Source organism: Cryptotermes secundus, unplaced genomic scaffold (genome assembly GCF_002891405.2).
Source record: "Cryptotermes secundus unplaced genomic scaffold, Csec_1.0 scaffold209, whole genome shotgun sequence".
NCBI classification, from domain to species: Eukaryota; Metazoa; Arthropoda; class Insecta; order Blattodea; family Kalotermitidae; genus Cryptotermes; species Cryptotermes secundus.
In genome coordinates this window covers 232358-259257 of record NW_019727789.1, presented here as the reverse complement: position 1 = coordinate 259257, position 26900 = coordinate 232358, and the positions used below count along the sequence as shown (strand labels likewise).

General features: G+C 44.5%; 1 protein-coding gene across 2 annotated transcripts in view; it reads left to right on the top strand.

Moving 5' to 3' along the window:
• LOC111864996 (sestrin homolog) overlaps positions 1-26900 on the top strand; it is a 600436-nt gene that overhangs the window by 411669 nt on the left and 161867 nt on the right. The window lies entirely within an intron of this gene.

Below are 26900 nucleotides of genomic sequence, written 5' to 3'. Positions count from 1 at the left end.
TGTTATGGCCTACTGAGCTTTTGCAAATGCAAATGTAGCATATATTATTAATTAATATATGGAAACTGTAATAATATTAGGCTTGTTTATACGAATCAGATTAATATGATAAAGCTTATAGGTGCATTTTCACTGACGTAAGACGGCGCTGTAGCAAGTATCCCCATGCAGTGTGACAACACACCCTGTAATGCGGCACGTTGTTACATTATGCACAGTTGTAAAGAACTGCATATGCCGTATTTACGTATGTATAGGCCGCGTGCGTGTATAGGCCACAGCACAATTTTCAGACAGAAATTATAGAAAAAATAATTTTCTTGGAATATTATTTCAGGAGTAGAACACTCTGTATTACTAATTATGAATATATATTTTTTAAAATGAAGTGTGATTTCGAATATTTCGAATATAAGCCGCACCCCAGTTTTCGTCTTGAATTTTTGGCAAAAAATGTGCGGCCTATACATGCGTAAATACGGTATTTGTTAGACTAGAATTAGTGAATCATAGGAGAAGACCTTAAAGACCAATGACATCACTAGACTGGGCATCGCTGTTATTTCAATACACTCAATGCTTGCATAGCAATAGAATACACAGAGTGTAACATCTAACCCCGATCTCCCCTACTGCGTTAGAATTTAAAGTTTATTATTGTTAGGATTATTGTGGACCATTGTCGAAATCACTAAACCGTTTTGGTTTAATTTCATGAGCTGCTATTCCGCTACAGTGCAGACTGAATTGTGGGAATCACACGAATTCCTAAGCGGATTCTACGTGAATGGAGTGGTCACAATAGGGAGATCAAAAAAAAAAGAAAGAACTTTTGAACAGAGCTCTGTAAGAAGCGGTACAGTTTTTTGCCACGTCCTGTTTAACACGCAGATTAAATATAGCCCCATATTTAATTTGTTATTACTCCTACAGGACTGTACTGAATGTTGCGGCGCAGTGGTTGTAATATCCGAATTTGTTACATCATTTCCTCAGGCCGTCCCAAAGCTCAGCCGGTTAGTCGCAGGCTTCCCATCTCGGCTGCCCGGCTTCGATCCCAGGTCAGGTCATGTGGGGTTTCTGGTGGACGAAGTGGAACTGGGGCAGGTTTTCGCCGAACACTTCGGTTTCCCCTGCCAATTGTCATTTCACCGACTGCTCCACACTCATCATCTGTCAACCAGTGATGGTACAATAGGCCAAATAGTGGCCGACGTACTAAGTGCACTCAGGGTCACCCCACCCCAAAAGACTTAAACTTAAACTTAAACTTAGTCATTTCCCCAATCCGCATTGACTGTGTTGGAACAGGTGTAATAGGTATCCGCATATGTAGTAGGGGACTGTATGTGGTTATATCTATATGCTATTGGACTGGTTATGTTGTGGCGTTCTCACAGCACCGTAAATATCACGTAATTAGCTCAGTCCGTATAACGACTAGGCTATGGGCTGAACGAACGAGGAGTCGAGGTTCGATTCCCGATAGAACCAAGAGATTTTTCTCTACTCCACAGCGTCCATACAGGCTCTGGTGTTCTCCCACCCTCCCCTCTGGGGATGTTGGCATGGTGCTTAATTAAGCACAGGAGTAACTTTACCTTTGTACGTATATGTAATAGGAGACTGTGTGTTGTTATGTATGTCTGTTATTCGACTATGTTATTGTGTTCGCAAGGTGTAATAAGCCTCAGCACTTACACAGATGGCAGCTGTGTGTTCGGAACTGCATCATCTGAATCTTTGAGATGAAAATGTGCTGTCTTAACGAAGTACGAAGGAGAGACAGTAAATAGGTCACAAATAAATATAGAACTTAAAACATGTGATATTCAAACCTGGAGGAAACATTTATTTCTCTACATGTCATCCATCAACTACACTTGTCCCATCACTTTATCAGTGCGTCGAAACCCGCAGCATAGATTCCGAACCTCCGTTGCAACCTCTTCATCATCAGCGAAACGTTTTCCACTAAGTTTTGAACCGCTTTATGCGATAGACACTTCCCATCGTTAACAGGAAACGTTTCTTTATTAATGTCCTTTACACTGAGTCCTTTTTCCTTCAAAAAATTGCACAACGGAACGCTGCTCTTCGGTAGTATAGTCCTACAGCTCAGTCTCCATGTTCATTACAGAAACCAGCCTCTGAACATGCGCATGCGCGTCTCCTGCCTAGACTGTCATGAAGCTGAACTGTGCTGCTACCTAGTGATACACATAGAAAACCCATTACGTCTACTACAGATGTTTTACTTTCATTTGTGACCTATTTGCTGACTCTCCTTCGTAAAAAGGGAACGAGGTGAATGTATGAAAGGGTTAAAGGAAAAGAAGAAGAAATGTGAAGAATGAAGATACGAAATGCAAGATTCCCCATAGAATTTTAATGCCTTTCTCATTATTGACCTGTTGTAAAATGTGCTACTCGCGTTTCCCCTTCCTTCCATAATTAGAAACAATCCATTCGTTTTACTCCGTGTGACCTAATTTTATGGTGTAGCCTTTTTTGCAGAAGCTTATAGTTGTCCAGCAAGCCAAGAAATACACTGTCTTTTTTAAGGATCGTTACCGTCTGCAGAAGAGCCCGCCACTGGCCCCTTATCTGAGCCAGACGAATTCGGTACACACCAAATTTCTTTATGATCCATTTTAGTATTATCCTCCCATTATATTCAACCAAACAGTTTCTTTCTCGCAGGTTTACCGACTAAAATTGGGTATACATATATATTCCGGTCTAGAAATCCGAGATTTACGGCCGTGGGGATCCGTTGCGCTGATCACGTGACACCCTCTATCCGCTAAAGTTGGCACTAACTTCGCTGACAAGCGGCGGTTTCTCGGTCGGTACAGTTCGCTTGTGGACTATAAGCCACGGAATTTATATGCATATTTATTCTCTCCCAAGCATTCTACCTGTCCTGCCCATCTCATGTTCCTGGATTCGATTATTCTAATGATATGACGTGAAGAATAGAAATTGTGAGGTTACTCATTTTGGAGGATACTGAGGACATTTTCGCCCGATAACTGTCATGCCCCGTCATAAATATCACTTTCGAAGGTACACGTTTCGACTGTTGTCATTCTTATGGCATTTTTGATTGTATCTAAGTGAATACATTTTGGCCGCGCCATAGCTCAATCGGTTAGTCTCTGGCTTCCCACCGAGGCGGCCCGGGTTCGATCCCGGGTCTGGTCAAGTGGGATTTCTGGTGGACGAAGTGGCGCTGGGGCGGGTTTTCTCCGAGTACTTCGTTTTTCCCCTGCCAATCTTCATTCCACAAAATTCTACATCATTATAATCACCCGGGGCAGATACAGTAAGTCAATCAGTGGCCGCCTTTCCGAGTGGACCCAGTTGGACTCCACCCCCCACTAAGCGAAAAACAGTGAGTGCATAAACATTTCCCAGCTTCCACATAGAATAATTTTCGCGGGCGTATAACCCCAACAAGAGCCGGGATTGCTCAGTCATTATAGCGACGGGATACGGGGTGGGCGGCCAGGGTTCGATTGTTGGCAGGAGCAAAATATTTAATTCTCTCTACGGCGTCCAGACCGGGTCTGGGACACTCTCAGGCTCCAATGGGTAGCGGGAATCCTTTCCCCAGGGGTAAACCGACCGCGACGTGAAGCTCACCATCTCAATTTAATGCCGAACTTAAGAATGGTAGGCATTACGCTAAACCTCCGCCGTTCTTGACCGCAGCATTAAATGGAGGTGAGTGGTTAGTTTCATGCGGTTACCGTTTAACACCCCAGGGAAGGAGCCCCCGGTGCTCATTGGATAGGAAGTTAGGTGGGACCAAGAGCCAGTCTGGACGCTGTGAAGAAGAGAAAAATCTCTTTGCCCCTGCCGGGAATCGACCACCGGCCGTCTGGCCCCTAGTCCGTCACTTTACCGACTGACTTACTAGTAATAGTAACAGTACTGCTACTACACTTAACAGTTACAATCCACACGGTATGTTTGAGGACGGGCATGCAAAGGTTCGTCCCTTAGAGTTATGTTTCTCAGTACAACATTGACGTTTTCACTCTTGTACGCCTTCGGCTTATGGTCTTCAAGTTCGTGACACCGACATTTAGATATTTCTCAGTCCCTTCCACCTGGAGATCGTTAAACTTCTCGCGGTGTACCAAATAATTTGTTTAAGAATTGAGGTTTTCTCAACGGTGGTCATTGAAGAGTCATATCTTCTGGGATATAGCGCCGTATGGAAATTCAGTGCTTGCTACCTGATTCTTGCTGCTTTGTTGCTCGGCTTATTCTTCGACCTTGAAGATGGAGGTAGCGTCGGTTGATCTTCAGTGGGCTACCCGGAGATATATTGCAGAAGATATATTGCTGTAAATTTGTGTGTCGTGTTACGTAGGCTACGTGCATAAATGTGTAACACTGATCACGTTTGTGTTATACTTCATACGTTTTTGTGGCATTCCTTCAAGTTCGTAGAAAGTATCAAGAAAACGTTTTAGGACGAGGATAAGTGTAACATTTTAATGAAGTGTTAAGAATCAAGTTGTTCTTTTTAAAAAGAAAACAGCGTGTAATAAATACTTCTTAGTACGAAAACTGCAGGTAAAAAAAGGGCAAATTTATTTGTGTGGCCCGTGAAGGCCCATAGGGTTGTGAGACATTGAGGCTCCGACATTTTCTTTAGACAGTCGGCTCACAGATGGTGGTAAGGTTGTCAGCTTTACGCTCCGGCCGCCCTTTACCCCCCACAAAGATTCCTGATACTCATTTCTGTTAGAGACTGAGTCGATCCCATGGCCACAGTGCGGCTGGAAGGATTAGATCAACTGAAAAGTCCAGTGACCTCATCGGGATTTGAACCCGTGACTTGTCGGCTTATAGCATAGTGCCTCAACCAACTACGCTACCGCATGCCTCACAAAAAACTGCAGTGCAAGACTAAAGAAGATTTCCCTGCTGTTACCAGGTTAAGCGGTACAGAAGCCGTTGTTAAGTGTGCAGAAGAGGAACATGTTGCTTCACAACGGATGAGAACATTGCTTTGAAAAAATCGTGAATGTCATTGTGTGATGCTGTTATTTTCAAACTTCCGTTAGCTAAGATTCGGTCTGTGATTATTAAATGACTGTTTTCATATATCCTGTTGTAATCCGTATAGTCAATCACTCATGCAGTGAACATAAGTTGGGGGAAGGAGGAGGGAGAAATTAGTTCAAATAACATGACATGACTCGGTTACCGTTTGTTGATATGTGGGACAGACAGTAGTTTCTCCACTATAAACCGTTGCCATGTTACGTGGGGTATGGGTTGTCTTGTACTTTTTATTTCCTTCACAGGTACGAGCATATCTCGCGACCTTCGTATTGTACAGTCGGTATAGCAACAGGCTACAGGCTTGACGATCAGGGTTTGATTCTCGGCAGTGTTAAGAGATTTTTCTCTACTCCACAGCGTCCAGACCGGCTCTGGGGGCCACCCAGCTCCTATCCAATGGGTACGACGGAGGTAAAGCAGCCGGGGATTTAAGCTGTATCTCCAGTCCCCCGTACGTCTTAAAGGCGTGGTGCTTAATTAAGTACGCACGGGGCCAACGGCCCAACTTTACCTTACCTTTACTGCGTACTGTATTTTTACCCTACCATCAGTCAGGTGAAAATACCACGAGAATGCCGCCCTGTTGTGGTGACTGCTATCTGTTGACATAGGTGTGAGATTTGGCACTGATGTAATATTGTCTGCTACCGAGAATTACACACATAAAACTCTGTGGTCTGTAGTCCGCAAGAGAACTATACCGACTGAGCGACCGCCGCTTGTCGGCGAAGTTAGTGCCAACTTTAGCGGATAGAGTGTTTCGCGTGGTCAGCGCAGCGAATCCCCACGGCCGTTCATCTCGGTTTTCTATATAGGAGCCGCTGTTTCGTTGAAATAATAACTCTTCAGTTATCCTCACAAGGCTGAGTGGCCCTCGTTCCAGACCTACTACTTCTCAGAAAATCTGGTAGCACCGGGAATCGAATCCGGACCTCTGGATCTGTAGCCAGGAACTCTGACGACTAGACCACAGAGGCGGTCGAATTACGTACATGCTTTTTCTATATTAACATTTAGAGCCACGAGACAGTTCATCAGTTCATAAAGCCATCATTCTTTCTCGTAAAGAATGTTCTTGTATCGGTGTTAAGATTCTCGACTGGGACGAAGAATTCTCTTCACCACACGGTGTCCACATCGTCTCTTTGGCTCACCCAGCTTTCTACCCATTCGATCCTGCCCTTTTCCCTGGGATAAAATAACTGGAGCGTGAAGTAGACCATTTGTCTCTATCTAAACAATGGATGGAGCTATACCTCCACTCCTCCATACGTATTCATGATGTGGTTCGTAATTAAGAGCAGAAGCAACTTATCTAAAAGGTACTGGTGGCTCTCACCCCGGTGGTAAAGCGGCTGGGCCATGAAGCTGACCACTCACCTCCGTATAGTGTCTCTGCCAGGAATAGTCGAGCTGTATCTCTACTTCCCCATATGTAACTTTAGTCTTTATGTATTCAGTCTGAACACTGTAAGGTGAGGTTACCCAGAGAAGGATACTTATAAGAAAAGCAATGTTGTACACAAACTGCAGTGCTAGTGTAAAATTATGCAGTCTCCATTCTCTCTGTGTCTCTTTGAATCCTGCCACGTCATTAGGGTCATTAGGGTCTGAACGCCTGAACCAATCTTTATGAAACTTGGTGTGCATATCACAAATCCCTCCCATCAGTTTGTGTATGTGTATATATATGTATCCCCTTATCTTTGCTAGGCAACTGCTAGGTAAAAATCCTCCTATCGTTGCTAGGCAACGGCTCGTCAAAACGTTACCGCGGAAACGAATACGAGTCGTATCAAGGAAAGTAGGTTATTAGTTTTGACCAGAACTTCTTGTTGATGGTTAACAATTGTTCTGATCCGACATAATGCTTAATACCGTATGCTTTAGATTTTAAATTAAGATTTAAAAATTATGTTGAAACAATGCAAAGAGAGGATGCACAGGTGGTGTGGTTTTGAATGTTTTGAAGCTGATCTGATGGTGGTCAGATCTTCACGTAATTGTGTTGCGTTTGTGTTTATCTCTTATTTTTGAGGATTGCTTCTGGTAGCCATTCTAACGGTCTGCTGTTGTTTGAGGAGCAGGGTCTGTGAAGAATGTTGTTTTCCGTATGTTATTGTTATAATGAAATTTCTGTACGAATTGATAAATAAAAAGAAATTGTTTGTGTGATGTCAGCCCCTCTATTTTTATTTGTGAACACCACAAACAGGACGCGGAATACAGAGATTAGCTGAGATCTGAAGATATATCTTCAACTGTAAAGCAGCAGATGTCTTTAGTGAGATTAATGAGGTACCAGTCGATACTGGAGCAGCAGGAAAGCAGGCACTGTTTTTTGTTGGTAACTTTTGAATGTGAGTCTAGCCGGAGGCAGCCGTTGGCCTTCTCTTCCCCAATGATTGTACCGTCATTGTTGAAGGTCATGGTTTACTGCAAAAGTTTCTAACCAGAATTTTCATTATTCATCTCACCCAGATTTTCTTTACCGAGCTCATGCCAGACCACATCCTCGCTCATTTCTTCTAAATCCGTTTTAATATTATCTTGTCAAGCGTTGCTATTGGATTGACGGCCAGGGTTCAATTCCCGGCAAAATAAAGGAATTATTTCTCTTCTCCACAACGTTCAGACCGATTCTCCATAACACCCAGTCTCCTATGCAATTGGTACGAGGGGTCTTTCCCCTGGATTAAAGCGGCCAGGCCGTCAAGCTGACCACTCACCTCCGTCTAGTGTCGAGTTCAAGACTGAGGGAACTATACTCCTAGTCGCCATGTGTCTTCATTGCGTGGTGCCTAATTGATTAAGCACACAAACAATTTTATTTACATTACTTGCTGAGCCCTCTGGCACGCGATAGCGTAGTTGGCTGAGGCACTATGCTACAAGCCGGAAGGTCGCGGGATCCAATCCCGATGAGGTGGATTTTTTCAATTTACCTGATCCTTCCAGCCGCACTATGGCCCAGGGGTCGACTCAGCCCTTAACAGAAATGAGTACCTGGTATCTTCCAGGGGGTAAAGGTGCGGCCGGCGCGTAGGGCTGACAACCTTACCGCCATCTGTGAGCCGACTGTCTAGAAAATGTGAGAGCCTCGACCTCTCACAACCCTATGGGTCTCCACGGCTGTTATAGGGAAACCTTTACTTTTACTTACTTGCTGAGCGGTATTTTTCCTGGTTTTCCGACAAAATTTGTACTCTCATTTTTATCATCCGGTGCATGCTGCATGTAGCGCCCAGCAAATATCTCTAGTAATTATGGATAAAGAGCGCAAATTTTGTTTCCATTCATTATGTAACTATTTCCGCCATCTTGCCACGTTTTTCTCTCAGGTGCAGATGCTCTGCTCTGCGAATTTGCTCGCAAGTTTCCTTACCTCGCGATCCATCACAATTTGACACGGCACAAAAGAAAGTGTAAAAGCGAGTTACGTAATCATATCACGATGTAGTGGTCGTTGTGTCTGCCAGGGCTGCCACTGGTCTTGATAGTCAGTCCTTTCGATTGTGAAGACGTGTTTGAAGGAACTGCAGTGTCCCCTTGAAACCCCCCCCCCCCACTGCATACACCTGTGCCCTCATTGTTACATCATGCGCGTAAGTTATGTTTTTTAAAGTAATGAAACTGAAGGATTTTTTATATCAGTTCATTATTATTTAAGTAGAACTCCACAATTGGAGAGAAAGGAAACTGTTTGTTCGTCCCGTCTCGAGAAGATAAGGAATGAGGTAATTCTCTTCATTTCTGTACTTGGAAATCCGTTCGTCCACTCAGCCGCTGCTCTGTTGCGACCGTTGTGTGCAACAGCGCTGGTAATTTTCCGCTGGCTGTCTTTTTTTATTTCCCCGTTCAGCGCCAAGCTGTCTCCCCCTACACAGATCCCACCAACTCGAGTCAAATACAAACCCTGCAGTCATGTTTCAAGGATGTGTCATAACGCATAATTAACTTAGTTTGTAGCACTGATGACCCTATGTGTGTTGCGCCTCATTATTCTAGGTAACGTGACTGGTTGGTTGCTTCTGCTGCAGGTAATCGCTCACCAGTACAGTCAATTATATCCCCCCCGTGGCCCCTTCTTCCTGTACCACACCCCACGAGAAGTGTCTTGATGCCGCATAGCAACAGTGATCATGAATGTTGCGCGTCAGTGGCGGATTTGTATTCTAAAGAGAGAATCAGTGCTGGTCACCTAGAGATAAATGTTCCTAAGAAATGAAGAGTGCTGTCTTCTGGGGTGTGACACCGTGTGTACTGACACTTCAGAAGAACGCACTGCCTCCATCTTCAGGAATGAAAAGGAAACCAAGCAGAAAACAAGAGTGAGGCTGTTTATGTCAGTAAACTTCTATCAGACTACACTGTGTCAAATTCCTAAGACAGTACCGTTCGTAGTCCCTGATGTGAACCTCAAATCTAATGTTTCTAATAAGATTCGTGAATAATGCGTCGACCGACCGAGCGACCGCCGCTTGTCGGCGAAGTTAGTGCCAACTTTAGCGGATAGAGGATGTCGCGTGGTCAGCGCAACGGATCCCCACGGCCGTTAATCTCGGTTTTCTAGACCGGATCCGCTGTTTCCTTGAAATAGCTCCTCAGTTATCCTCACGAGGCTGAGTTGACCCCGTTCCAGGCCCACTACTTCTCAGAAAATCTGGTAGCGCCGGGAATCGAACCCGGACCTCTGGATCTGTAGGCAGGAACTCTGACCACTAGACCACAGAGGCGGTCTGTATAGTTCGCTTGCGGACTACAGGCCACGGAGTTTGTTGTTGAATAATGCGTCAGTTGGCTGAATAATTAACTCTGTGTTCGACAATCGCGGAATCCAACCGAATGAAGATTTGGGTCGGGGAATCGGATCGGCCCGGATATGCAGTGAAACAGTTGCAAAAATCATCCCTACTAGTGCAGCATGTGTTGATAAACTGAGCCCAGACGGGGCCTTGTGTCCGGCTAGAACGTAACGTAACTAGCTAACTACATGTCTAAGCGGCCTCCGTAGTCTAGAGGTAACGTTCCCACCTCATGACTCGTAGTACGCGGGTTCAAATACCCGGCGGAGGTCGTCGAATTTTTAAGGGCGGAAAAATTCAGGGAACAAGTCCTCCGGGAGGGACTTTAAGCTGTGTGTCCCGTGTCGTAACTTTACGGCACGTAAAAGAACCTCATATCCCCAAAGGGGATCACTGAGCGAAATTACAGGACGTTTCCCGCCCAACAATAGTCTCTAAGGCCTCTGATAGATGGGGGGAGCATTATAGACACCGCTAAGCAAGTGGCCGAACTCGCTTGCTCGGCGGGACTGATTGTACCCACCATTTATCGGTAGGGTATAGAGACTGGTAGAATATCATAGAAGGAAGCACAATAGATCAAACTGGTCGAGGTGCATGGTGAAACCCACCCTCTCTAAATAACTAACTAACTAACTACATGGCATCCGAGTACTTCTTGAGAAGCCAACAGTCTCGATGCTGCTCAAGAATTTCTCAAAGTTTTATAGAACCTAAACGTTCATTACCACGTTGAAAAAAGTCCGCCACTGGACTCTATCCTGAGACTGATGAATACAATCCACAACCCGCAAGATCACACCCACAGGCACCGCACTCATAACAAACTCAAGCCACAAGAAGAAAAAGACAGGAAAACATAGGAAACAAGACATTGCATACCAATAGACCAGCGGCACACACAGCTAGAACTGCAGCAGATTCTACAGGGAACAGATTTCTCAACAAGACCACAGAGCGCACACGGCCTGAATTCGCCAAACCGAGGTACAGAAGAACCGATCCGTTCTGCGCGCACCTTGGTACATAAACAACCGCAGGGTCCATGAAGATCTAGAAATGAACACAGTGCTCAGTGAAATAAAAACCTGGAATCCAAAATACTTAAGAAAATTAGAAAACCACACTAATGCACAAGCAGTGTACATGCTAGACAATAGCGAAACTGCACACAGACTGAAAAGATATACTGTCCTAACTCTACCAGACAGACCTGAGTAAAACTCCAATACAAGAATTAAAATTATACCCAATTGAACAAAAAAGGGTATATGAGTCACGCCACTGGGCATAACTCATTCACGAGCCAGTACTTATTGAACATATACATTTATAGCAGATTATGTATAATAAATATATGAAAATTTTAATAATTCACCTTCTACAAAAGAGGCATTACATAAAACATAAAAACTTAAAGTAAACATTTGTCAATGTAGGGAGAGTTAGCAGACCAAAGAAGGTGAACGTAAGGAAAGCTGTATATATACCTGACAATGGCCAAAAAAAATGGCCGAAACATGTAGTAGTTAATACATGGCGTACAATGTAACTATACAAACACTGTGGTGACGGAATAATAATAAATTATAGCCCCCCCCATCCTATTCTTCTAAGCGTGCTGTAACGTACGTTCTGAAAGTCAGGTTCCGGTCTATGATGACAGCTTTCAAATTCAGAAGAAAAAAATTGACTTATTTAGATAATTTAGACAATTCAAAGAGGACGAGATGATTGGGGCGTGTGACACGCATGGTTCTTCTTCTCTGGATTAGGCTAAGCCTGTTCCGACCTCACATTTCCATCCATATACGGTATTCCTGAGGATGCCAGTAGACCTCTACCCCCTTTGTTGGTAAGGGTAACGGAAAGGGAAGAAGTTACTGAAAGGATGACGCCAATCACTTGGAAGACCTAGGCATAGATGCGAGAATAATATTAAAATAGGTGTAATAGAATATTGATGTGAGGAACTGGAGTCAAATGGCACGGGATAGGGTCCAGTGGCTCTTGTAAACACAGTAATGAAACTTTGGACTCCATATAAGGCGGGGAATTTCTTGACCAGCTGAGATACTCTTGAAGTTCTCAAGAAGAATTTTTCTCTCTTCACTCGATGTGGTCAAATTCGATTTGAGATTCACATAAAAAAGGGACTGATCTGTGTTCGTGATGTTATATACGTACAGTAGCGGTCTATATTAAATTTGATTAACGGTTTTAGGCCTTGCAATAGCTTGCTAATAGACACCTAAATACGTCTTGCGCCATCGTCAGGACAGATTTTGGATCATAGTCATACAATTTAATGCAAGACATTGAGTACGTCTCCTCGTTGGTTCCCTCGCAAGTATACCGGATACACCTCGAAATTTCATTTCATTTTTTGGTAGGCCGTACTATGTCCAGTAATTTATCACCAAGTAAGAAAATTGGTGCCGGTCACGGTAGCCGAGCGGTCTAAGGCATGTACTGTCTTCGTTCGCTTGGAAACCGGGATCGTGGGTTCGAATCCCACTCAGGGCATGGATATTTAGTTTGTGTGTGTGCGTTTCTCTGTGTTTGTGTACAGGTAGAGGCCTTGCGACGAGCTGATCACCCGCCCAAGGAGTCCTACTGAACGTGTAAGATCTAGAAAAACCGAAGTGAACGGAGAAGTTCATGGAGGTAGGCGTAGGCCCACTGGGGCTGTAGTGCCAAGGGGGGGGGGTAAAAAAGAAAATTGGTAGAGATTAAATTTGCAGGATAACATCCATTAATTGGAAGGTAAGAAGACTAATTATTCTGTTTGGGAATTTGAGTTTCCAGCGATTCAGTTACTGGGACGTTTTGAGGTCTTGGTTTCGTGCATCGCAGGAATGTTTATGTTACTGATATCATCTGAATAGCACAGCTGGTGGGTAACTGCTGGGCAACGGTCGTATCATTCATCGTACCCCTCAGTGGGCTGTTCACAACACAGATTTTCGCATGCAGCTGTGGAAAATCTGGTAGTGACCTTCCATGACCTTACTGGATGCGAAGTTCTTGCAGTAGTAAAGATGGAAGATGCTCTGGGATGTGACGCAGTCCAATAGAAGTTAGCAGGCTTTTCGGAGAGTATACTGTCTACATCTTCAACTATCAAGAAGCAGTGATCAAGCACCAAGCAGAGCGTTACATGCTGGTTATTTGCTTGATTTACTTATGGATTCTGGAAATGGAGGAAATTTTTTTCGAAACGTCGGTGAACTTTTACCAATATACACGGCCTCACATGCCAGAAGGCGGAACTTTGCCGTCACCTGGTTTCGGCCCTTACCAGTATGAAGACCATGTGTCTCTGTTCTCGTGTTTTCTGTTTATGAAAATCGTCAATGGAGCTAGACTGAGTCTGAAATAAAATTGTGTGGTAAAATTTAATTCTGTTTCATATGGACCCAATATTAGGAGTGGGGGTTCCAGTACCGTCAAGGGGAAGAGATTTTTCTCTTCTCCACAGCATCCAGACCGCCTTAGGGCCTACCCAGCCTCCTATACAATGGGTATTGGGGCCTCTATTCCCAGGGTTAAAGGGACAAACGTGTGACGCTGACCATTCACCTCCATCTAGTGCCGAAGCCAAGAATTGTGGAGCTATGCCTCCCCTCCCCCATACTTCTTCATGGCATAGTGCTTACTTATATAATTAAGTACAAGGGGTAACTTTATGGGTCCAATACAACTCCGTACTTTGCAGGTAGCTGAATTCATATTTCACTTTTGTCGAAAGTGGCTTATCTTACAAATCTGTAGCAAGATTAGCATCGGAACAATAAATTTACATGTATCTACACACACAACAAGCTCACTCTTTGTTTAGAAGCTGGTAGTCACTCGGTTATTTAAGAAATTCCCAGCTTTTTGTAGAACGCAGAAGTTAGTTACTGTGTTCACATAAGCCCGCCATTGGACCCTCTCAACCAGATAAATCCAAATAAAACCGAGTTCCTTTAAGATCTATATTAATATTGTCCTCCCACCTTCGGGGGCACGCGGTAACGTGGTTGGTTGAAGCACTATGCTACAAGCCAGAATGTCGCGGGTTCGATTCCCAATAAGGGCATTAGATTTTTTTCAATTTACCTAATCCTTCCAGCCGCACTATGACCCTGGGATCGACTCAGCCTCTAACAGAAATGAGAACCAGGAGTCTTCCTGGTGGGGGTAAAGGGCAGCCGTCCGGCGCGTAAGGCTGACAACCTCACCGCCATCTGTGAGACGATTGTCTATAGAAATTTTGGGAGCCTCGACGTGTCACAACTCTATGACCGTCCATGGCCTGTTACAGGGCTAGCTTTACCTTTTTACCTTGGGTTGTGTAATACAAGGAAGTGTAAAGAACTACATTTTACAACATTGTGTAGTCATTTCCTTTCTCAACTCTGCGACTTGTGTCCAGTACACAAGCTGTTAGATTTACGGATCTGCAGGCTACTTAACATCTTACTGCGACGTAATTATGGGTGAACATTTAGGGCGGTTGTGCAATATGCTCGCTACCATATACAGGATTTCCTCATAAGGAAAGCTTCATGATTTTGCTGTTTCTTTCCGCTAGTATGGATATTCTGAAGGAGCGTGAGGTTTCATGTAAACCTGAAACAAGAAGTTCTAGGATGAACTCATCGTCTACTTTCCTTTCACTACAACTTGAGTATCAAACAAAAAAAAAAAACTCGTGGTTTTAGTCCGAAAGCGAACTATACCGACCGAGCGACCGCCGCTTGTGGGCGAAGTTAGTGCCAACTTTTGCGGATAGAGGGTGTCACGTGACCAGCGCAACGTAGCCCCACGGCCATTAATTTCGGTTTTCTAGACCGGAGCCGCTACTTTTCCATTCAAGTAGCTATTCAATTATCCTCACGAGGCTGAGTGGACCCCGTTCCAGACCCACTAATTCTGAGAAAATCTGGTAGCGCCGGGAATCGAACCCGGGACCTCTGGATCTGTAGCCAGGAACTGCCCGCTAGACCACAGTTTGAGTATCTGATAATTTAGTATGTATGCTTAATGGACTAAATAAAACAGCACAATTCGAGACGTTTCAATGTTGGTATTACTGATGGGTGGGTTTTATGACATACGCTATTGAAATGGCCATAGGTGGCATGATACAAATACCGAATTTCATGACGATAGGTTAAGGCATTCAAGTACTATTCAATAATTGCAGTGTTGGAATTGCTGACGGAAGCGATATGTGAAGTACTCCGTTGGGGTGACCTCAGGTCTGATAACTGCATGCCAAGTTTCATGAAGATCCGTTTAGGCGGTAATCAGTTGTTACTGAGGGATACAGATACAAACACACGCAAATGGTCTCATAAGTGTACTTTTAGTTTTCTTTTATAATGATGAAAGTAGGGTAAAAAGGCAGTGTTTTTCGTGGAATATTCAAACGTGCTGTCATTGTAAATATTGCTAACTTTTCTATCTTTTTTTCCTCACAAAAGTGTTTGAACTCATGCGTGACAGCACGCCACAGCATTGCATGTGAGCGCGCCACTGATCCGCTTGGTGGCAGAATACAATGGACTGCTGAAGTTATTACAAGGAATGAGTTAATGAACCAGAAACGTGTCATAACCGTATCTGTCTCAATGGCCGTGAATTGCATGACTCAAAGCAAGACTTAAAGTTATACTCAAGGGTTTTACATACATTTACTCATAGGAAAATCTGCCTTTTCTAAACATGATGCACACAAATTGATGAACGTATATTCATGGTAGGATTCACGTATTTACATGTAAGGGGAAGTTTAAAAGCGCAGTTGGACATTCAGTATTTCAGTGTGCCTGATTTAAAGAAATTGTAATAGTCTATGACGATGTTGTCTGTACCTAGAGTTCCAAAGGGATTGGAATTTACAGGTAATGCTATTGTTATAAGTGTCTGTAACAAACCAAACATAAACTCCATGATTTTAGTCCGCGAGCGAACTATGCCGACCGAGCGACCGCCACTTGTCAGCGAAGTTAGTGCCAACTTCAGCGGATAGAGGGTGTCACGTGGTCAGCGCAACGAATCCCCACTGCCGTTAATTTCGGTTTCTAGACCGGAGCAGCTATTTCCCTGAAATAGCTCCTCAATTATCCGCATGAGGCTGAGTGGACCCCGTTCCAGACCCCACTACTTCTCAGAAAATCTGGTAGCGCCGGCAATCGACCGCGGCGGTCCGGGTTCGATCCCGGTTCTGATCAAGTGGGATTTGTGGTGGCCAAAGTGGCGCTGGGGCAGGATTTTTTCTCCGAGTACTTCGGTTTCCCCTGGCAATCTTCATTCCACCAATTGCTCCACAATCACCCTCACCTATCATCTGGGGCTGGTACAATAGGCCATAAGTGGCCGCAGTACAAGGGACTTAATCCCACCCCACTAGCAAAAAAAATTATTTTTTTACCTTTTAAGTCTGATGTGTCGTTGAAAAATATAGGTATCTCCCGACATATGCCATAGTTACGTTTCCAGGAGTGGCACTTCTGCATATCTGTCCCTCCTTTCGTTTCGTACTACTGATACATTTAATTTCAATTTAAAAACACGCCAATCTTTTAACTTTAATGTGATTCATTTAAACCTTTTAAAAAGTAACATTCATTTATTTGTTTTGTTAAACAAAGAATTTTATTATCTTTTAGTCTTCACTAAAAAAATGAAAAGGGGCATGCGGTAGCGTAGTTGTTTGAGGCACTATGCTACAAGTCGGAAGGTCGCCGGTTCGATTCCCGATGAAGTCATTGTTTTCAATTTACCTAATCCTTCCAGCCTCACTATGGCCCTGGGGTCGACTCAGCCTCTAACAGAAATGAGTACCAGGAATCTTCTGGTGGGTAAAGAGCTGTCCGACGTGTAAAGCTGACAACCTCACCGCCATCTGTGAGCCGATTGCCCAGAAAATATGGGAGTCTTGACGTCTCACAACCCTGTGTGCCTTCACGGCCTGTTACAGAGATATTTTTACCTTTTTACCTTTTACTAAAAAAAATGAACTTTTGCACACGACATGAAATTTGCATGTTATCCAGAACTTTGTTTGAAACTATTTAGTTGTGATGAATTTTAACAAAATACGGCGAACAAATGATTTCTCCTTCTATTCTGATATAAGCCAACTATCAACAACACGACCATCTACTAACCCGAATTGACTACCCTTTTAATATTCTGTCTATGCATAACACAGGACTGTCCTGTTCCATCCTGCCAAATTACTGACTTAGCCTCATTTTATTGACCCGTGACCCCGTTGATTACCCTCGCATAATTCCTGCACGTCAGGCAAGTTCAATTATCGCATGCAGGCTTCAGTTAAGCTAAGTGAAAAGGAAAGTGATGAATAATCTGCATTAGCATATGTCCAGTGGTCTCTCAGTACTGTCTTCACTTCCCTGCGACATCCCCCCTTCTCTCCGTGTTTCCTCTCGTCTCTACGAACATGCGTACAGTGAAAGTGAAATTCCAGGCTACAGATCTAGAGTTCCCGGGTTCGATTCTAAGCGCTACCAGATTTTCTAAGAAGTAGTGGGTCTGGAACGGGGTCCACTCAGCCTAGTGAGGATAACTGAGGAGCTATTTCAAGGAAATAGCGGCTCCGGTCTAGAAAACCGAAATTAACAGCCGTGGGGTTCGTTGCGCTGAACACGCAACACCCTCTATCCACTAAAGTTGGCACTAACTCCGCCTACAAACGGCGGTCGCTCGGTCGGTATAGTTCGCTTGCGGACTAAAATCACGGAGTTTGTTTGTTTGATTGTAAATATTTCTGTAATAATTTCTGTATTTCTGTAAATAACCATCGATAGATAGTTATGTAGCCATTGGTTCTTCGGATGTAACCAGCTATCGGATTAACTTCATGCCGCAGGCCGCGCGATAGCTCAAGCGGTTAGTCGCTGGCTTCCCACTGCGGCGTCCCAGGTTCGATCCCTGGTCTGTTCAAGTGGGATTTGTAGTGGGAAAAGTGGCGCTGGGGCTGGTTTCTCCGAGTACTTCGGTTTCCCCTGCCAATCTTCATTCCACCAAATTCTCCATCATCATAATCACCAGGGGCAGCCTACAATAGGCCAATCAGTGACCGCCGTGCCGAGTGGACCCAGTTGGACTCCATCCCCAGTAAGCAAATTAAAATAAAGCTTCATGCCTCGGAATCTATTCTCTTAATGTTATATTTCAGCATTCTGTTGCATTGTATAGATCTGACTTTTGGAGCTTTTGTGCCATCTGTGTGCAACGTCGTTCACTATTCCTTTATTGGATACTATATGTTTCGGCCTAACTAGCCGTCTTCAGAATACTTAACCATAACAACCTGTACACCTGAAGATGGCCAGTAAGGCCGAAACATTTCGTGAAATAGTGTCCAATAAAGGAACAGTGAACGACGTTGCAATTAGACGGCACCACAGCTCCAAATATTTTCCTGTGACTTTTATGACTCTGTTGAAGTGGGATTTGCGGTGGACAAAGTGACTCTGGGGCAGGTTTTCTCGGAGTACTTTGGTTTCCCCTGCCAATCTTCATTCCACCAAATTCTCCCATCATCACAATCACCCGGGGCAGGTACAATAGGCCAGTCAGTGGCCGCCGTGCCAAGTGAACCCAGCTGGATTCCACTCCCCATTAAGCGAATTAAAAATATTATGACTGTCATTATGTAAAAAATGCAGCTTCTGAAGCTAGAGTAATAGATTAAGTGAAGCGGTCGTGGCCTATTCTTTAGACTACCTTAGAATTTGTCTGTAGGTACTTGTGTCCCGGTTTCAAACCTAATGGAGACATTAGTTATCCTCACTGAGGTTTTCCTCAATCCCTCTAGGCATATTTTGAGGCAGTGTCTTAAATTCGGCCACGACATCCTTCCAAATTTAATATTCTCTGATCATCCTGCCATTCGATGCTGTATAGTCGGACTTACTCATAGCGTCTTTAAAAATCATCCTTAAAACAGACATGAGCCGGTAGACTGCAAACCTGTCATATACAATTTGAATATTAGCCAGCGAGGTTTATAATCAAGAATGCTGAACCGGTTCGTCTCATGTTAGAGCTTGCTTTTGCTCTATAAAATCTGCCTACAGCATGGGAGTTTCAGTCCACTTCGCTCCGTCACTGAGGAGCATAATGAACCTAGTGTCGCTAGAAGTGTACGTGAGTTGGCATTTTTAAAATATGTCATATCATTACTGTAATTTAAATTAGTTCTTCTGGGCCTTTTTAATTTTTCTCTTATTTTCACCTTTTTCTTCCTTTATTGAGAACCGGGATAGCTCGGTCGTTACAGCGACTAGCTACGAGCTGGACGACCGAAGTTCGAATCCCGGTAGTGTCAAGAATTTTCTGCCCTCCACGTCGTCCAGACCGGCCCTGCGGTCCACCCTACCTCCTATCCAGTGGGTACCCTGGCTCTTTCCCAGGGATAAAGCGGCCAGGGCGTGAAGCTGACCACTCATCTCCAGCTAGTGTCGAGGTCAAGAAAATGTGTATCTCTACATCCACTCCCCATACGCCTTCATGGTGTACTGCTTAGTTAATTAAGCACAGGGACAATTTATCTTACCGAAATCGTCGTTAAATTAAACCGTAACTTATTAAATAAATGAAACAAGGGTCTGCAGTCTTGAATTTTCAGAAATGAAATCGAAAGCAATAACAAGAATAAAACAACGCAGTGTCCATTAATTTGCACTCTTCAACAAGTACAATTAGAATGATCAAGTCAAGGAGGATGAGATGGTCAGGGCATGTAGCACGAATAAGGGGAGAAGAGGAATGCATATAGGATATTGGTGGGAAAGTCAGAAGAAAAGAGACCACTAGGAAGACTAAGAAGTAGATGGGTGGACAACACTAAAATAAATCTTAGAGATAGGATGGAGTTGTATGGAGTGGATCGATCTGGCTCAGGATAGGGACCAATCGAGGGCTCCTGTGAACGCGGTAATGAACCTTCGGGATCCATTAGATTCTGGGAAGTTCTTGAGTAGCTGCACAATTGGCGGCATCTCAAGAAGGGCTCAGCTCCATGAGTGAGTGAGTGAGTGAGTTGTACTATATTCTTCCTTCTCATTTGAGAGTACCAATCATGGGCCTCACTAGATTTTTCCACGGGGAAGAAGGGTGCCAGGAAATTTGCTACGTTTAAACCGCTTAGTATAATTTATACGGTTCGCCCTAAAGTATTCACGATAAAAGTACTTTAAAAATAATTGTTACTACCAGTACTTAATAGGAGTTGGGATAGCTTAGTCGATATAGTGACGGGCTGGACTGCCAGGGCTCGATTCCTGGTGGGTGTAAGGGAATTTTCTCTTCTCCACTCAGTCCAGACCGATTGTGGAGCCAACCCAACTTCCTATCCAGTGGGTACTGTGGGCTCTTTCCCTGGGGCTAAAGCGACCGGATCGTGAAACTAACAACACATCTAATGCAGAGGTCAAGAATAGTGGAGCTATACCTCCACTTTCCTATACGCCTACATGATGTGCTGCTTAATTAATTAAGCAGACAGACAACTTTACGTTTTACTGATATTTTGTATGTTTCTTTCGCATCTGAATTTTGATTTGTCCCCCAAATCGAGGGAAGGAGCAGATTCCTGGCCCCCTGACGGCACCAGTGGTACCGAAATTCTTGTTTTGGGCCTATCCTCAAGTATTTGCTGTCGCTTTATGTAAATGCGGTGTTACTCACATGTATTATCCACAGTTCGTATCATAACACTCACCACTACAATCGCATAATCATTTTGAGTCACATTTTGGTGCCAGTGACGTCAGTTGTTCACCTTCATTTCAATTTGCTATCGCGTTTTGGTGTCGCACCTGTCTGTACTACTTCAAATGCAGGATGTGTACCCCTTATCACTTCTGATTCACACACTGGAGGCCATAGCTTCAAGTGTAATCCAGAAGACTGATTATTCAGGCAATATTTTTATGAGATTNGGGTAGGGAAGGATAAAACCTACTCAGTTGGGCCCGTTAGAAAGAGCTAGTCTCAATCACTGGACCAATCACTGAGACTGGCTCTTTCTAACGGGCCCAACTGAGTAGGTTTTATCCTTCCCTACCCACCTGAAGACGGAGACAGATCCAGTCTCCGAAACGTCGTGGTCTTTTGTCTTTTACATACCAGACGTTGGATGAAGTCCAAAATAAGCCATAAGAAGTTCAAAGCGTAATGTAAACGTGAAGTTTTCCCTTTACTTAACTGACATAACACCACCCCATAAAGACGTATGGGGGAGTGCAGTTATAGCTCCATTCTTGACCTCGGCACAATGTAGGCGAGTGGTCAGCTTTACCCCCGGACATAGTCTCCAGTAGCCACTGGATGAGAGACTGTGTAGGCACCAGAGCCGGTCTGAACGCTGTGGAATAGAGAAAACTCTCTTGCCCTACCAGGAATCGAACTCTGGCCCTTTGGCCGGAAGCCGTCGCTATACCGACTGAGCTACCGCGACTTACACTGACTAGTTCCTGATGTCTCCATATGACACTAAAAATCTTCACAGTCCTTAAAGCTTCTATTAATATATAAGTGAGGATAAACGTTAAGTTGGGAAACGTGCATTTATCATGTGTTTGTATGCTTCTACTTAGGGAGCTTCCCTGTTGTACCTTGAATTATTGATTCTTATAATCTTTGGTTATGTTTCAACTGCATACGTTATGCAGAGTCGATTGAAATTGAAGAAAAATGATAATGAATAATGTTTAGCTAAGCAGTTTCAAAGAACTATCGAGGCGCTCGCCATTATAGTGACTCTTCCGAGATTCGAAGCAGATACTTCTGGAATTCAGATCTAGATCATTATCCCGTCACGAAAGGTCCGCTTAAAAACGGCTCAAATGAAATCATTAGTCACGATTCAGTATCCAGTCATATGTGCGTAAGTAGGCCCAAGTATTGCAGAATGTAGGTCTGATGGAGAACTGCCGTGCGGTCTGAGGTATGGACCGTCTTCACCCCGCTCGAAAGCTGGGATCGAGGGTTCGAATCCTACTCGAGGCATGGATTTCTGTGTGCGTTTATTCTGGGTTTGTGTTGTTCTGTCTGTAGGTAGCGGCATTGCGACGGCTGATCCCCCGTCCATGGAGTCCTACCGACTGTGTATAGATTAAGAAACTGGAAAAGCGGCTAGGCCACAAGGGCTATAGAACCATAGATAGATAGATAGATAGGAGTTCTGAGAAATCTCTCTTCAAATTATTTTAGGAAGCCAATAAATTGCTGTAATTTTCCCGAGCGTTGGCTGCAGAAATTACACAGAATTCCATGACTTCAGCAGAACCTTGATGTGTCAGAGAAGACGACCGTTTCGCCATGAGGAAGACCCGCACCTGTAGGAAGATATGTGTAACACGGCGTAGGATGTCTCTCCTTAATGATACTGCATTTAGTTTTATGAGCTTGCATTTTTTCACCCTATTTCATCAGACGTTGCTTCCTCATCCTGTACGCACACGTCATTTTGTAAGTCATCCAGGGGGGGAATCCCACAGCTCTCTAATTTATACTGTAATTCCGTGGAACAGAGCTTGATTGTTCAATTCGTTCCGTCCATCTGTCTGATTGTTGATATATTTCATATTGTCACGTGTATGAGTGACTGTAGACCGCCTCTGTGGTCTAGTGGTCAGACTTCCTGCCTACAGATCCAGAGGTCCCGGGTTCGATTCCCGGCGCTACCAGATTTTCTGGGAAAAAGTGGTTCTGGAACGGGGTCCACTCAGTCTCGTGATGATAATTGAGTTATTTCAATGAAATAGCTGCTCCGGTCTAGAAAACTGAAATTAACGGCTGTGGGGATCCGTTGCGCTGACCGCGTGACAATTTCTATCGGCAAAAGTTGGCACTAACTTCGCCGACAAGCGGCTGTCGCTCAGTCGGTAGTTCGCTTGCGAACTACTGACCACGGAGTTTTTATGAGTGACTATAGAGGGCGTTTGAATTGGTAATAGGACTTACTGAACAATTACAGTTCGTAACTATGAGTACAATTAACTATAGCGCTATTGTTAATTAACATATTCTACAGTTCACTAGAACACGCACTAAGTCTTCTCGGTCTGCTGTGTCTTCACCAGTCGTTGTCTGATAACGGCTTTCAACGCCGTAGATTCATCAGCTTCCGTGTTCACGCCTCTACTGGGCGGCAGCTTTCTGACAACTAACTCGGAATTGCTACTCAACGACTTACAACAGGTGTGGCTCCACCGCTTCCCAGGCTTCTGCCGTGGGCAACTATCCCACAACAGCCTCGGACTCGTACTGGTCTGCCTGCCTGCAAACTCTCTCTTACTTATCTCTATAGCCTCGACTCGAACTGGCTGGCTTAAAGTCACAATGAAAGTTATGAACGACCGACGTTCAGTCGGTCAGTCTGTCTTGGTGTGAAGCCCCTCATCTGGGGCCTAAGACCGGATATATTTTCCTGTCAGACAGTTGCTGGTTAGTTGATGCAGGGCGTCCTCTCTGACTGGAAGACGGGTCTGTCTTTTACAATTGCTGTTGGTCCTCGCCAGCTCAGTCATTCTCAGGTGCAAGCCCCGCGGACCTCATGACCATATTATACTATCTCAGATTCGAGACTCCCCCAGCCTGGAGGGCCAGGCCCCCGTATTTATATCCCCCAGGATCAGGGTGGCCTGGTTAAACCCCCAGGCACTGGGTTCCCGTTTCATCGTCTCCCACGACTCGCAGGGCTACGGTGTAGGTATTCGAACCCGTCTCCACGCGGGATCTGTCCAGCTTGATTATGAGTCTTACCTGTATGTTACGACCTACGGTCACTCGGCCAGTCACTCTTGGAATAAAGTACCCTTCTGGGGCTTACGATCAGTTGCAATCTTGTTGATGTGGGGCGCTCTCTTTGACGAGAGGACGGGTCTGCCGTTTACAATTGCTGCTGGCTCTCGCCAGCGCCTCCATGGCGTGATGCTAATTTAATTAGGCGCAGGGACAGCTTTACCTTCTCATAACATTATTCTTGTTCCATTGTTGTCGGCGAACGGTATGTTAAACCATATAATCCTTATCATATTCCTGCTGACATATTACTGTTTCCCGTCACACACGCGACAATGTGAACGGCAGACCCGCTCATTTGTGAATAAGTAAACATAAAAGGACATGAGGTCTCCCTTGTTACGTTTATCATAAATACAGCTGGAATGTCTTGGCTGCATAAGGCAGGCCGCCTGGCTGCCCAGCACACAACGGCTCTCGTTGTCTGCTGGTGACGCGCATGCACACACCCTGCTTGTGTGATAATGTGGGCCCCAGGAACTCCGAGAGTTATCTGGTTATACCCGATTCGACAATGTCTGCAACAGTGAACGCAAGAGAGTCCGTTCCTTGTTTTATCGTAATGCGACACCCACTCTTGCAACAAATATGCCCTGAAAATCCCGGATTTCCAACGAGATTTGAACCGGAAATGAACAGTTTCATCTTCCGGGAAAAACGCCGTATAGTCCTTTGAATGTCAACGGATTTTTCGGAGGCACATTCCGCCACCAGGAGTCGGGATAGCACAGTCAGTATAGCGACTGGCTACGGGCTGGAAGACCGACGGGTCCGAGTTCGAGTCCCGGTAATATTGAGAATTTTCTCTTCTCCACGCCTACGCCTACCCAGACTCCTATCCAATAGGTAAAGGGGGTTATTTCCCCGGGGGTAAAGCCGTCGGGGCGTGAAGCTGACCACTCACCTGCATCTAGTGCCGAGGTCAAGAAAATTTTGGTCTGTATATCCACTCCTCCATAGTCGTCATGGCGTAGTGTTTAATTAATTAACCACAGGGAGAATTTTACCTTTTTTTAAATTTTATATGTCATCACCATCTTCAGGGCTGAAGAGTAAGCCAAGCAAGAAATCAAAATGAATCTGTACCAATTCATAACCGTCGCAATTTCATCGTAACTGATAATTCATTCATCTGTAGTGTGAAATGTGCTGCTCTGAGGTTGTTCATGAGTGAATTGTTTCGTGAAGTGTACAAATTATGAAGCTCAACTTCATGGAACTTCCTCCGTCCCCTTCGGAACTCTTGGGTCTAAATGTTTCCTTCAGCACTTCTCCCCAGATATTCTCAGTGTAGACGTGAGATTCTCTTGACTGATGTTCCCTGCCATGGGAACGTCATGTCTCCCCCTCAGTTAAGATTACGTTTACGGGCAGTGATCAGTTATGTATCCATATGAGCCCCCTGACCATAAATAATAAAAAAGGTACAGATATCCCTGTAACAGGCTGTGGATACCCATAGGGCTGTGAGGCGTCGAAGCTCTCACATTTTCTAGACAATCGGCTCACAGATGGCGTGAGTTTATTAGCCTTACGCGCCGGCCGGCCTCCCTTTATCCCCAGAAAGATTCCTTGTACTCATTTCTGTCAGAGGCTGAGTCGACCACAGGGCCATAGTGCGGCTGGAAGGATTAGGTCAATTGAAAAAATCCAGTAACCTCATCGGGAATCGAACCAGAGACTTTCCGTCTTGTAGCACATGTCTGAAGCAAATACGCTACCGCGTGTCCCAGTCCGACTATAAATATATGAGTTTTAATTCTGAGGGGTTCTGACGATATATAACACTCAGCATTACTGGGGTTTTGGACTTTGTCCATCTTCCAGTGACTGAGGTTAGTTCTTTCTATGAGATCCAACAGGGTAGGTGTCTCCCACCCGCTCACCTGAGGAAGGAAACAGATCCAGTTTCCGAAACGTTGCGTTCCTTAGAATAGCGGACGATGGACAAAGTTTAAAAACCTAATAAGGCAAAAAGAAAGGTAAACTTGAGCCTGTGCTTAATTACGTAAGCACTGTTTCAAGAAGACATATGGGGGAGTGGAGGTATAGCTCCACCTTTCTTGACCTCTGTACTAGGTGGAGGTGTGTGGTAAGCTTCACGTCCATGCCGTTTTACCCCTAGAGACAGAATTCCCAGTACCCATTGGGTGGGCCCCAAAGCCGGTCTGGACACTGCGGAATAAACAAAAATCTCTTACCTCTGTCGGGAGTCGAACCCCGGCCGTCCAGCCCTTAATCCCGTCGCTAAACCGACTGAGATATGCGGACCCTCCAAAACCCTATTACCCCAGGTAAGTTATAATGTAAAAATATAAGAATTTGGACTCGAAGTTACTTGGACAACGTCAACTTCGTAGGTTAGGGTCTCCATGTCTGTTCCGGCTTTTCTTCCTAGACGTTCCCCACTTGCCGCAACTCTGAGCTTGTATCATCATTTGATTGCGTCCTTTGAGCGATCTAGAAAACTTCGCTTCAGTCGATTCTGCAGTTTGTAGACTTATCTTTCTTTGTCAGTACCCACGTTGTGTTTGCTTACTTGAATGTCGGGAGCGCTGTCGTCACTTTATAGTGTTTCATTGTGTGAAATTTCCAGCTTATTCAGACAGGAATGTGAGGGGGCCGATGCTGGATCGTCATTGATCGGCAACGGCAATGTTAGTTACTGAGGGACTTTATCGTGGAAATAACTTCTTTGGGATCAGATGATCATATATTCTGTTATTGCTATTTCTATTGAGGAATTTCATAACTTTTACTCTTCACCATGTATAATCAGAATGATCAAGGAGGATGGGATGGGCAGAGCACGTAGCACGCATGTATTCGAAGAGGAATGCATATATATGATTTTCGTGGGAAAGCAAGAAAGAAAGAGACAACTAGGAAGGCCTGTAAGTAGGTGGTAGAATAATATTAAAATGGATCATAGAAAAATAGGATGGGTTAGTATGGCCTGGATTAATCTGGCTCAGGATAAGACCCAATGGAAGGATATTGTGAAAACAGTAATGAACCTTCGGGTTGCATGAGGTTTTGGGAAATTCTTGAGTGTATGAGCGACTGATGGCTTTTCAAGAAGGGCCCAGCTCCATACAGTTAGTTACTTGTTATTTCTGCTAGTTTAACTGATTGTTTCTCCTTTCACTTGTGTTCAGGCAGACATGGGAGGCGAGT